This window comes from Pongo pygmaeus, chromosome 16, assembly GCF_028885625.2.
Source record: "Pongo pygmaeus isolate AG05252 chromosome 16, NHGRI_mPonPyg2-v2.0_pri, whole genome shotgun sequence".
Taxonomy (NCBI): domain Eukaryota; kingdom Metazoa; phylum Chordata; class Mammalia; order Primates; family Hominidae; genus Pongo; species Pongo pygmaeus.
Genome location: NC_072389.2, coordinates 3945657 through 3959365, shown reverse-complemented (window position 1 = coordinate 3959365; position 13709 = coordinate 3945657).

Here is a 13709-nt window from a genome sequence, read left to right as displayed (position 1 = left end):
TTCCTGTCCATTCCATTACACTCTATTCCAGTCCATTCCTCTCTGCTCCACTCCTTTCCAGTCCACCCCAATCCATTCCAATCCACTCCTCTCCACTTCGTTGAACTCCATTCTGTTCCGTTTCATTCCACTCCACTCCATTCCATTCCATTCCACTTCTTCTATTGAGTTCAACTCCACTCCACTCCACTGCAGTCCACTCCGATCCAATCCATTCCTTTCCACTCCATTCAACTCCACTCCAGTCCACTCTGATCCAATCAATTCCTTTTTTCTCCATTCCACTCCACTCAAGTCCATTCCATTCCACTCCACTCCACTCAAGTCCATTCCACTCCTTTCCCCTCCACTCCACTCCATTCCATTCCACTCCACTCCACTCCATTCCATTCCACTCCACTCCACTCCTGTCCATTCCACTCCATTCCCCTTCACATCACTCCATCCATTCCACTCCACTTCACTCCACTGCAGTCCATTCCACTCCATTCCACTCTACTCTACTCCTCTCCACTCCACTTCACTCCAATGAAATCCACGCCAGTCCACTCCACTCCTTTCCATTCAACTCCACTCCATTCCATTCCACTCCATCCCATTCCATTCCATTGCCCTCCACTTCACTCCAATCCACTCCATTTCATTAACCTCCCCTCCATTCTTTTCCTTTCCACTAAATTCCACACCACATCACTCCACTGCACTCCACTACCCTCCTTTCTACTCCACTCCACCCAACTCCGTTCCATTCCACTCTCCTCCATTCCACTCCCTTCCAGTGCACTCCATTCCACTCCACTCCTTTCCTCTCCATCCCTTTCCATTCCATTCCATTTCTTTACAGTCCTCTCCACTCCACTTCATTCCATTCCATTCCAGTCCCCTGCACTCCAATCCACTCTGTTCCACTCCAATCAATCCATTCCTTTCCATTCCATTACATTCCATTCTGCTACATTCCACTCCACTCCACTCCATTCCACTTCACTCCAGTCCATTCCATTCCATTCCATTCCTTTCCATTCCATTCTTTTCCTCACCACTCCGTTCCTGTCCACTCCATTCCAGTCTTCTCCATTCCATTCCATTCCATTCAACTCTTTTCCACTCCACTCCAATCTCTTCCACTCCACTCCACTACACTCGATTCCATTGCACTCCATTCCATTCCACAACACTCCATTACATTCCTTTCCACTACATCCCATTCAATTCCAATACACTCCATTCCATTCCATTCCCCTCCATTCCACTCCATTCTATTCCACTCCATGCCACTGTATTCCATTCCAGTCCAATGCAATCCACTCCATTCTACTACATTCCAATCCTCTCCATTCCATTCCACTCCACTCCATTCCAGTCCAATCCAATCCACTCCATTCTACTAAGTTCCAATTCTCTCCATTCCACTCCACTCCATTCCAGTCCAATCCAATCCACTTCATTCTACTAAGTTCCAATTCTCTCCATTCCACTCCACTCCACTCCATTCCACTCCACTCCACTCCATTCCATTCAATTTCATTCCACTCAACTCCACTCCACTCCACTCCATTCCATTAATCTCCACTGAACTCCACTCTACTCCGTGCTACTCTACTCCATTCCAATCCACTCCATTCCATTCTACTACATTACACTCAAATCAATTCCACTCGCCTGCAATCTGTTCCACTGCACTCCAATCCATTCTATTCCATTCCATTCCATTCCAATCCACTCCATTGCATTAAAATCCATGCTACTCCAATCTACTCCAATCCATTACACTCCAATGAACTCCACTACTCTCCGTTGCACTCTAATCCATTTCAATCAACTCCAATCCATTCCACTCCAATCCACACCATTTCTCTCCACTCGAATCCATTCCATTCCATTCCACTCCACCCCATTCCTGTCCACTCCACTCCATTCCACTTCACTCCACTCCACTCAATTCCATTGCACTCCGTTCCACTCTACTCCATTCCATTCCACTTCATTCCATTCCATTCCACTGCACTCCATGCCATTTCACTCCACTTCATTCCATTCCACTCCATTTCATTCCACTCCACTCTACTCCACTCCATTCCACTCCACACCATTCCAGTCCACACTAATCCAGTCAATTACACTCCACTCCACTCCATTCCACTCCATTTCATCCCAATCCACTTCACTCCACTCCAATCCACTCCACGCCATTCCAGTCCACACTAATCCAGCCAATTGAACTCCACTCCATTCCATTCTACTCCATTTCATTCCATTCCACTCCACCCCATTCCACTCCACTCCATTCCACTCTTTTCCACTCGACTGCACTCCCTTCCACTCCTCTCCATTCTACTCCAATCTGCTCCATTCCATTCCATTGCATTCCAGTGCACTCCACTTCATTCCAATCCATTCCTCTCCATTCCACTCCACTCTACTCCATTCCATTTCATTCCATTCTTCTTTTCCACTCCAGTCAACTCCATTCCACTCCACTCCACTCCATTCCATGGCATTCCATTCCATTCCACTCCATTCTATTGAATTCCATTCCATTCCATTCCATTCCGTTGAATTCCAGTTCTTTCCACTCCACTCCACTCCACTCCATTCAATTCCATTCCACTCCATTCCAGTACATTCCAATCTATTCCTTTCCACTCCACTCCATTCCACTCCATTCCCCTCCATTCCACTCCTTTCCATTCCTCTCCATTCCACTCCACTCCATTCCACTCCACTCCATTCCATTCCACTGCACTGCATTCCATTCCATTCTTTACCATTCTACTCCATTCCTTTCCATTACATTGCACTCCATTCCTCTCCATTCCAATCCATTTCACTCCGTTCCACCATACGCCAGTCCATTCCATTCCATTCAACTCTTTTCCGTTCCAATCCACTCTATTCCACTCCACTCTCCTCCATTCCATGCCATTCCATTCCATTCCACTCTATTCTATTCCACTCCCTTCCATTCCATTCCTCTCCTATCCATTCCATTCCAGTTCTTTCCACTCCACTCCACTTCAGTCCATTCCATTCCATTACATTCCCCTCCATTCCAATCCATTCCACTCCATTCTGACACACTCTACTCCATTCCACTCCAATACCCTCCATTCCTCTCCATTCACTTCTACTCCATATCATTCCATTCCACTCTACTCCATTCCACTGAATTCCATTTCATTCCACTCCATTCCACTCCACTCCACTGCAATCCACTGTACTCCTCTCCACTCCAATCCATTCCATACCATTCAATTCCTTTCAATTCCATTTCATTCCATTCCACACCACTACATTCCAAACCACTCCACTCCACTCCACTCCTTTCCATTCTATTCCACTCCATTCCATTCCATTCCTTTATTTCCACAGGATCTCAATCTGTAACAAAGCTGGAATGCAGTGGCACAATCTCATCTCACATTTCTTTTCACCTCCCCATTGCATTCCATTCCATCCCTTTCCATTCAATACTATTTCACTCCACTGCACTGCACTCCACTCCATTCCATTCCTCTATATCCCATCCATTTGGCTCTATTCCCATCCACTCCACTGCACTCCACTCCACTCCATTCCGTTCCATTCCATTTTATTTCACTCCATTGCATCCCACTCCTTTCCTTCAACAGGATATCACTGTGTCACTGAGGCTGGAGTGCAGTGGCAAAATCTCAGCTCACATTACATGTCACTTTCCATTGCATTGAATTCAATTCCATTGCATTCCTTTGCATTCCATTCCATTCCATTTCATTCATTTGCATTCAACTGCAGTCCGCTCTTTTACACTGCACTCTACTCCACTACATTCCATTATATCTGTTTCCATTCCACTCCATTACACTCTTCTCCACTTCATTCCTTTCCATTCCCCTCCATTCCACTGCAGTTCACTCCACTCCTCTCCACTCCACTTCTTTTCATTCCATTCCATCTGATTCCATTCCTCTTCATTCCACACCACTCCATTTGACTCCACTCCACTATAGTCCACTCCAATCCATTCCACTCCAATACATTGTCTTCCATTCCTTTATTTCGACATTATCTCACTCTGTCACTCAGCCTGGAGCACATTGGCACAATCTCAGCTTCCACTCCATTCCATTCGAACCCACTGCACTCCACTCCACTCCACTCAGCGCCACTCCACTCCACTCCAATCCATTCCAATCCAATTCACTCCACTCCATTCTACTTCACTGACTCCACTCCTCTTCACATCACTCCAATAAACTTCATTCTACATCCTTGGAATGAAGTGGAGGGGAATAGAATGTAGTGGATTGGATTGGGATGGAGTGTAGTAGTGTGGAATGGAAAGGAATGGAGTGGAATGGCGAAGAATTGAATGGAGTGGAGTGGAGTGGAATGGAATGGAATGGAGTGGAATGGAGTGGAGTGGAGTGGAGTGGAATGGAATACAGCGGAGTGGAATGGATTCTAATTGAAAGGAGTGGAGTGCAGTGGAATGGAATGGAATGGAGGGGAATGGAGTGGAGTGGACTGAAATACAGTGGAATGGACTGGAATGGGGTTGAAGGGATTGGAGTGGAATGGAGTGGAATGGATTGGATTGGTGTGGAATGGAGTGGAATGGAATGAAATGGAATGGAGTGCAGTGGACTGGAATGGATTAGAGTGGAATGAAATGGAGTGGAGTGGAATGAAGTGGAGTGGAATGGAGTGGAATGGAGTGTAGTGAAGTGGAATGGAGTGGAGTGGAATGCAGTGCAGTGAGATGTAATCAAATGGAATGGGATGGAGTGGAATGGAAAGGAGTGGAGTGGAGTGGAATTCAGTGAAGAGGAATGGAATGGAATGAAAAGGAGTGGAGTAGAGTGGACTTGACTGGAGTGGAATGGATTCAAATGAATTCGGATGGAGTGGAATGGAATGGAATGGAGTGGAGTGGAGTGAAATAGTATGGCATGGAAATTGATGGAATGGAATGCAATGGAAAGGTGAAAAGAAATGTAAGCTGACATTGTGCCACTGCATTCCAGCCTTTGTGACAGAGTGAGACACTATGGAAAGAAAGGAATTGAATGGAATGGAATAGAGTGGAACGGAATGGTGTGTAGTGGAGTGGATTCGAGTAGACTGGAGTAGAATGGAGTTGATTTGAATGGAATGGAATGGAATGGAGTGGATTGGAGTGAAGTGGAGTGGAATAGATTGGAATGGAATGGAGTAGAATCTAATGGAATGGAATGGAATGGAGTGGATTGCAGTGGAATGGAGTGGAATGTAATGGATTGGAGTGGACTGCAGTTGAATGGAGTGGAGTAGAGGGGAGTGTAATGGAATTGAATTGAATGGAGTTGCGTGGAATGGAGTGGAATAGAGTAGGGTGGAGTAGAGAGGAATGATATGGAATGGAATGGATTGCAGTGGAGTGGAATGGAGTGGAGTGGAGTGGAATGGAAAGGAGTGGAATGGAGAGGAGTGGAGTGGAACTCAGTGGAGTGGAGTGGACAGGAATGGATTGGAATGGAATGAAATGGAGTGGAATGGAATGGAATGGACTGGAGTGGATTGGGATGGAATGGAGTGGAGTGGAGTGAAATGCAGTGGAGTGGAATGGAATGCAATGAAATGTAATGGAGTGCAGTGGAATGGAGTGGAGTGGAATGGAATGGAATGGAATGGAATGGGTTGCAGTGGAGTGGAGTGGAGTGGAGTGGAAAGGAATGGATAGGAATGAATGGAGAGGAGTGGAGTGGAATGGAACGCAGTGGAGTAGAGTGGAGTGGGGTGGAATGCAAAGGAATGGAATGGAATGAGGTGGAATGGAATGAAATGGTATGGAGAGAAGTGGAGTAGAATGGAGTGGATTGGAGTGGAATGGAATGGAGTGGAATGGAGTGGCAGAGAATGTAGTGGAATTTAATGGAATGGAGTGGAGTGGAGTGGAATAGACTGAATTGGAGTGGAGGGGTGTTGTGCGGAGAGGAATGGAATGGAATGTAGTGGAGTGGAGTGGAGTGGAATGGAATGGAGTGGAGTGTTTTGGAATGGAGTGGAGTGGAGTGGAGTGGAGTGGAGTGGATTGAACTAGAATGGAGTTGAATGGAATGGAATCGGGTGGAATGGATTGGAATGGAGTGGAGTGGAGTGGAATAGAATGGAATGGAATGGAGTCGAGAGGAATAGAGTGGAGTGGAGTGGACAGTAATGGAGTGGAGTGGATTGGAGTCGATTGGAGTGGAGTGGAATGAAATGGAATGGAATGGAACACAATGGAGTGCAATAGATTGGAGTGTACTGGGATAGAATGGAGTGGAATGGAATGGAGCATAATGTAATGGAGTGGAGTACAGTGGAAAGAAGTGGAGTTGAGTGGCATGGCATGGAATTATATGGAACAGCGTGGAGTGGAAGTAGTGGAGTGGAATTGGCTGGAGTTTGATGGAGTGTAGGGCAGGGAAATGGGGTTGAGGGGAGTGGAATGGAATGGAATGGAGTGCAGTGGTATGGGGTGGAATGGATTGGAGTGGAGTGGAATGGAATGGAGTGGAGTGGATTGGAGTGGAATGGAATGGAATGGAGTGGATTGGAGTGGAGTGCAATGGAGTGGAATGGAATGGAGGGGAATGGAATGGAGTGGAATGGAGTGGAATGGATTTTACTGGAGTGGAGTGGAGTAGAGTGCAGTGGAATGGAATGGAATTGAATGGAATGGAATGAATTAGAATATTGAGGAGTGGAGTGGAGTGTAGCAGAGTGGAGTTGACTGAAGTTGACTGGAGAGGAATGGAGCGGAGTGGAGAGGAATGGAATGCAGTGAAATATAATGGAAACGTATGGACAGAATGGAGTAGAGTTCAGTGGAGTGGAGTGGAATGGAGTGGAGTGCAATAGAGTGGCAAATAATGGAGTGGAATGGATTGGAATGGAGTGGAGTGGAATGGATTGGAGTGGAGTTGAGTGGAATGAAATGAAGTGGAATGGAGTGGAAAGGAATGGAAAGGAATGGAATGGAATGGAATGGAATGGAAAGGAATAGAATGGAATGGAATGGAATGGAGCGGAATAGAGTGGAGTGGAGTGGAGTGGAATGTTGTGGAATGGAATGGAGTGTAGTGGGGTGGAATAGAATGGAATGATGGAATGGAGTGGAGTGGAATGGATTGGAAGGAATGGAGTGGAGTGGAGTGGAGTGGAATGGAATGTAATGGAGTTGTGTGAAATGTAGTGGAATAGAATGGGGTGGAATTCAGTGTAATGGAGTAGGGTGGAGTGCAGTAGAGTGGACTGGAGTCGAATGGAACGGAATGGAATGGAACCTGAGATTGTGCCACTGCCCTCCATGATGAATAACTGAGTGAGATACTGTCGAAAGAAAGGAATGGAATGGAATTCACTGGAATGGAATGACATGGAATGGATTGGAGTGGAGTGGACTGCAGTGGAGTGGAGTGAAGTGGAGTGGAGTGGAATGGAGAGGAATGGAAGGGGGTGGAATTGAATGGAATGAAGTGGAGTGGAGTGGAGTGCAGTGGAATGGATCAGAAAGGAATGTGATGGAGTGGAGTGGAGTAGATTGGAGCGCAGTGGAGTGGAGAGGAGTGGAATTCAGTAGAATGGATTCAGATGGCATGGAATGTAGTGCACTAGAGTTACATGGAGTGGAAAGGAGTGTAATGGAATTCAATGGAATGGAATGGAATTGAATGGAATGGTATTGAATGGAAAGCCATGGAATGCAGTGGAATAGATTTCAATGCGATGGAAAGTGACATGTAATGTGAGCTGAGATGGTGCCACTGCACTCCAGCCTGGATGTCAGTGATATCATGTAGAAAGAAAGGAATGGAATGCAATGGAGTGAAATGGAATGGAATGGAGTGGAGTGGAGTACAGTGGAGTGGATTGGAATGGAGCCAAAAGGAATGGGATGGAGTGGAATGAATGGAGTGGAGTGCAGTGGAGGGGAGTGAAATGGCATTGAATGGAATGGGATGGAATGGAATGCAATGGAACAGTGAAAAGAAATGTGAGCTGAGATTGTGCCACTGCACTCCATCTTTTGTGACAGGGTGATATCCTGTGGAAAAAAAGGAATGGAATGAAATGGAGTGGAATGGAATGGAGTGGAGTGGAGAAGTGTAGAGTGGTGTGGAATGAAGTGGTGTCGAAGGGAATGTATTGGAATTGAAACGAATGGAGTGGAATGGATTGTAGAGGAGTGAAGAGGAAGGGAGTGAAGTGGAGTGGAGTGGAATGGAATGGAATGCAGAGGAATGGAGTGGAATGCAATTGAATGGAGTGGAGTGGAGTGGAGTGGAATGAAGTAGGGTGGAGTGCAATGGAGTCTAATGGAGTGGAATGGAGTGGAGTGGAGTGGAATGGAGTAGAGTGGAATGAAATTGAATGGGGTGGAATGGAACGGAATGAAGTGGAGAGGAGAGAAGTGCAATGGAGTGGGGTGGAGTGCAATGGAGTGCAGTCGAGTGGAATGGAATGGAATGGAATGGAGTGGAATGGAGTCGAGTGTAATGCAGTGGAGTGGAGTGGAATGGAATGGAGTGGAACGGAGTGGAATGGAGTGGAGTGGAAAGGAATGGAATGGAATGAAGTGGATTGGAGAGGATTGTGGTGGTGTAGAGTGGAATGGAATGGATTAGAGTGGCATGGAATGGAATGGAATGAAGTGGAATGCAGTGGGGTGGAGTGGATTGCTGTGGAATTGATTGGAATAGAATGGGATGGAGTGGAATGGAGTGGATTGGAGTGCAGTGGAGTGGAGAGGAGTGAAATTCAGTGGAATGGAATAGGATGGCATGGAATGTAGTGGACTGGAGTTATGTGGAGTGGAAAGGAGTGTTTTGGAAATGAAAGGAATTCAGTGGAATGCAATGGATTGGAATGGAAAGCAATGGAATGCAATGGAATGGAATTCAATGCATTGGAAAGTGACATGTAATGTGAGCTGTGATTGTGCCACTGCACTCCAGCCTGGATGACACAGTGATATCCTGTAGAAAGAAAGGAATGGAATGCAAGAGAGTGAAATGGAATGGAATGGAATGGAATACAGTGGAGTGGAGTGGAGTGGAGTGGAGTGGAGTGGATTGGAATGGAGCCGAACGGAAGGGGATGGAGTGGAATAGAATGGGGTGGAGTGTAGTTGACCGGAGTGAAATAGTATTGAATGGAATGGGATGGAATGGAATGAAATGTAACGGTGAAAAGAAATGTGAGCTGAGATTGTGCCACTGCACTCCATCTTTTGTGATAGAGTGAGATACTCTCGAAAAAAAAGAGTGGAAAGGAATGGAGTGGAATTCAAAGGAGAGGTGTGGAGCGGAGTGGAGTGCAGAGGTGTGGAATGGAGGGGTGTGTAAGGGCATGTATTGGAGTTGAAACGAATGGAATGGAATGGATTGGTGAGGAGTGAAGTGGAGAGGAGTGAAGTGGAGTGTAACGGAGTGGAGTGGAGTGGAATGGAATGGAATGGAGAGGAATGGAGTGGAATGCAATTGAATTGAGTGGAGTGGAGTGGAATGGAGTAGGGCGGAGTGGAATGGAGTCGAATGGAGTGGAAGAGAATGGAGTTGACTGGAATGGATTGGAGTTGAATGGAGTAGAGTGGAACGGAATGGAATGAAGTGGAATGGAATGGAATAGAGTGGAGAGGAGAGCAGTGCAATGGAGTGGAGTCGAGTGGAATGGAATGGAATGGAAAGGAATGGAGTGGAGTGGAATGGAGTGGAGTGGAATGGAGCAGATTGGTGTGGAGTGAAGTGGAACTGAAAGGAGTGGAGTGGAGTGGAATATAGTGGAATGGAATGAAGAGGACTGGATAGGATAGGGGTAGAGTGGAGTGGAACGGAATGGATTAGAGTGGCAAGTAGTGGAATGGAAAGGAATGGAGTGGAATGGATTGGAATGGAATGGAGTAGTATGGAGGGGAATGGAGTTGAACAGAGAGGAGTGGAGTGGAATGGAGTGGAATAGACTGGAATGGAGTGGAATGGAATGCAGTGGAGTGGAACGGTGCAGTGGAATGGAATGGAATGGAATGGAATGGAATGGAGTGGAGTGGAGAGGAGTGGAGTGGAATGGACTGGAATGGAGAAGAACGGAATGGAATTGAGTGGAATGGAATGGAATGGCATGGAATGGAGTGGAGTGGAATGGAATGGAGTGGAGTGGAATGGAATGGAGTGGAGTGGTGTGGAAGGGAGTGGAATGGAATGGATTGGAGTGGATTGGAGAGGAATGGAGTAGAAAGGATTAGAATGGAGTGGAGTGGAGTGGTATGGAATGGAATGCAGTTGAGTGGACTGGAATGGAGTGGAGTGGAATGGAGTCAGGTGGAGTGGAATGCAATGGAATGGAGTGGAATGGAGTGGAGTGAAGTGTAGTGGAATGGAGTGGAATGGAATGGATGAGAAAGTAATGGAGTGGAGAGGAGTGGACTTGAATGGAATGCAATGTAGTGGAGTGGATTGGAGTGGAGTGGAATAGAATGGAATGGAGTGGAGTGGAATGGATTGGATTGGAATGGAGGGGAATGGAATGGAGTTGACTGGATTTGACTGGAGTGGAGTGGAGTGGAATGGAATGGAGTCGAGTGGAATGGAATGAAATGGAATGTGTTGGAGTGGAGTGGAGTGGAATAGAATGGAATGTAGTCGAGGGGAATTGAGTAGACTGGAATGGAGTGGAATGGAGTGGAATGGTGTGTCATGGGAAGGAGTGGAATGGAACGGAATGGAATGGAGTGTAGGAGAATGGAATGGAGTGGAATGGAATGGAATGGAAGAGAGTGGAATGCAGTGGAATGAAACGAAATGGAAAAGAATGTACCGCAGTAGATTGTAGTGGAGTGGAGTGGAGTTGAATGGAGTCAAATGGAGTGGAATGGAATGGAGTGGAGTGGAGTGGAATGGAATGGAATGAAGTGGAATGGAGTAGAATGGAATGGAATGGATTGGAATGAAAATCAATGCAGTGGAGTGGATTAGAGGGGGATAGAATGGAATGGAGTGGAGTGGAATGGAGTGGAATGGAGTGGAATGGAATGGAGTGGAATGGAGTTGAATGGAGTGGTGTGAAGTGGACTGGAGTGGAGTGGAAATGAGTGGAATGGAATGGAGTGGAATGGAGTGGAATGGAGTGGTTTGGAGTGGAGTGGAGTGGAATGGACTGGAGTGTAATGGACTGGAGTGGATTGGAGCGGACTGCAGTGGAGTGGAATGCAATGGAAGGGAATGGAAGCTGAGAATGTGCCACTGGGCTTCATTCTGAGTGACAGAGTGAGCTAATGTCAAAAGAGAGGAATGGAATGGAATGAATTGAAATGGAATGGAAAGGAAAAGAGTGCAGTGGACTAGAGTGGAGTGGAATGAAGTGGCATAGAATGGAATGGAGAGGAATGGAATGGGATGGAATGGAATGGAATGCACTGGAGTGGGATAAAGTGTAGAGGATTGGAATGAAGTAGAATTGAATCAGATGTAATGGAACGTAGTGGACTGGAGTGGAGTGGAAAGGAGTGGAATGGAATTGAATGGAATGGAGTGGAATGAAATGGAATGGAATGCAATAGAACGCATAGGAATAGAATGCAATGCAATGGAAAGTGACATGTAAAGCGTGCTGAGATTGTACTACTGCACTGCAGCCAGGGTGACAGAAATATCCTGTTGAAAGAAAGGAATGGAATTCAATGGAGGGAAAAGGAATGGAACGTAACGGAATGGAGTGGAGTGGAGTGCAGTGGAGTGGATTGCAATGGAGTCAAATGTAAAGTGCTGGAGTGGAATGGAATGGACTGGAGTGCAGCAGAGTGGAATGAAAAAACATGGAATGGAAAGGGATGGAAAGGAATGCAAAGGAATGATGAAAAGAAATGTGAGCTGAGATTGTGCCACTGCACTCCAGCATTTGTCACAGAGTGAGATCCTGTGGAAAGAAAGTAATAGAATGGAATGGAGTGGAAAGGAATGGAATGGGGTGGAGTGGAGTGGAGAGGAGTGGAGTGCTATGGAATGGACTGGTGTGGAATGGAATGGATTGGAGTTGATAGCAGTGGAATGTAATAGAATGGAATGGATTGGAGTTGATAGCAGTGGAATGTAATAGAATGGAATGGATTGGAGTGGAGTGCAGTTAAGTAGAGAGGAGTGGAAAGGAATGGAATGGAGTTGAAAGGAATGGAATGGAGTGGAGTGGAGTACAATGGAGTGGGGTAGAGTGGAATGGAGTTGAATGGAATGGAGAGGAGTGGAGAGGAGTGTAGTGGAATGCATTGAAATGGAATTGAGTGGAGTGTAATGGAATGGAGTGGAGTGGAATGGAATGTAGATGAGTCTAGTGGAGTGCAGTGGAGAAGAACGGAGTGGAGTGGACTGGAATGGAGTGGAGTGGAATGGAATGGAGTGGAATGGAAAGGAATGGAATGCAGTGAAGTGGAATTGAGTAGAGTGGAATGGAATGGAATGGAGTGAAATGGAATGGACTGGGAAGAATGGAGTGGAGTGGAGTGGAATAGAGTGAATGTATTGGAATAGAGTGGACTGGAGTGGAATGGAATGAAATGGAGCAGAGTGGAATAAAATGCAGTTGAGAGGATTGGAGTGGAGTGGAATGGAGTGGAGTTGACTAGAATGAACTGGAGTGGAAAGGAATGGTGTTGAATGGAAAGGAACGCAACGGAGTGGAGTGGAATTGAGTGGACTGCAATGGAGTAGAGTAGAATGGAATGAAATGGAGTGGACTGGAATGCAATGGAAAGCATGGAGTGGACTGGAGAGGAATAGAGAGGAATAGATTGGAAAGGAGTGGAGTGGGGTGGAATGGAATGGAATGGATCAGAGTGGATTGGAATGGAATGAAATGGATCAGAATGGATTGGAATGGAGTAGAATGGAAAGGAATGCAATGGAGTGGATTGGAATGCAATGGAAAGAATTGAGTGGTGTGGAGTGGAATGGAGCGGAGTGGATTGGAATGGAGTGGAGTGGGACGGAATGGAATGGAGTGGATTGCAATGGAATGGAATGGAATGCAATGGAGCGGACTGGAATGGCATGAAGGAGAGTGGAATGGAATGGAATGGAATAGAATAGAATGAAATAGAATGGAATGCAATGGAATGGAGCAGAGTAGAGTGGAAAGGAGTGGGGTGGAATGCAGTGGATTGGAGTGGAATAGAATGGAATGGAGTGGAGTGGAATGGAGTGGAATTGAATGGAGTGGAATGGAGGGGAGTGGAGTGGATGGAGTGGTGTGCAGTGTAATGGAATGTAATGGAGTGGAGTGGAATGGAATGTATTGGAGTGGATTGTAGTGGAATGGAGTGGAGTGTACTGGAATGGAGGGCAGTGCAATTTAATGGAATGGAATGGAGTGGAGTATAATGGAATGGCATGGAGTGGAAGGGAATGTATTGGAGTGAAGTGGAAAGGACAGAAATGGAATGAAGTGCAATGAAATGGAAAGGAATGGAATGGAGTTTAGTGGAGTGGAAGGGATTGGAATGGATTGGAATTTAGTGGAGTGGAGTTGAATGGAATGGAAACGAATGAAGTGGAGAGGAGTGGAATGGAGTGAAGTGCAGTGGAAAAGAACGCAATTGAGCGGAGTAGAATGGAGTGGATTAGAGTGGAATGGAGTGGAATGCAATGGAGGGGAATTAAACCTAATGGAGTGGAGCGGAGTGGAATGGTATGGAATGAAGTGGAGTGCAATGG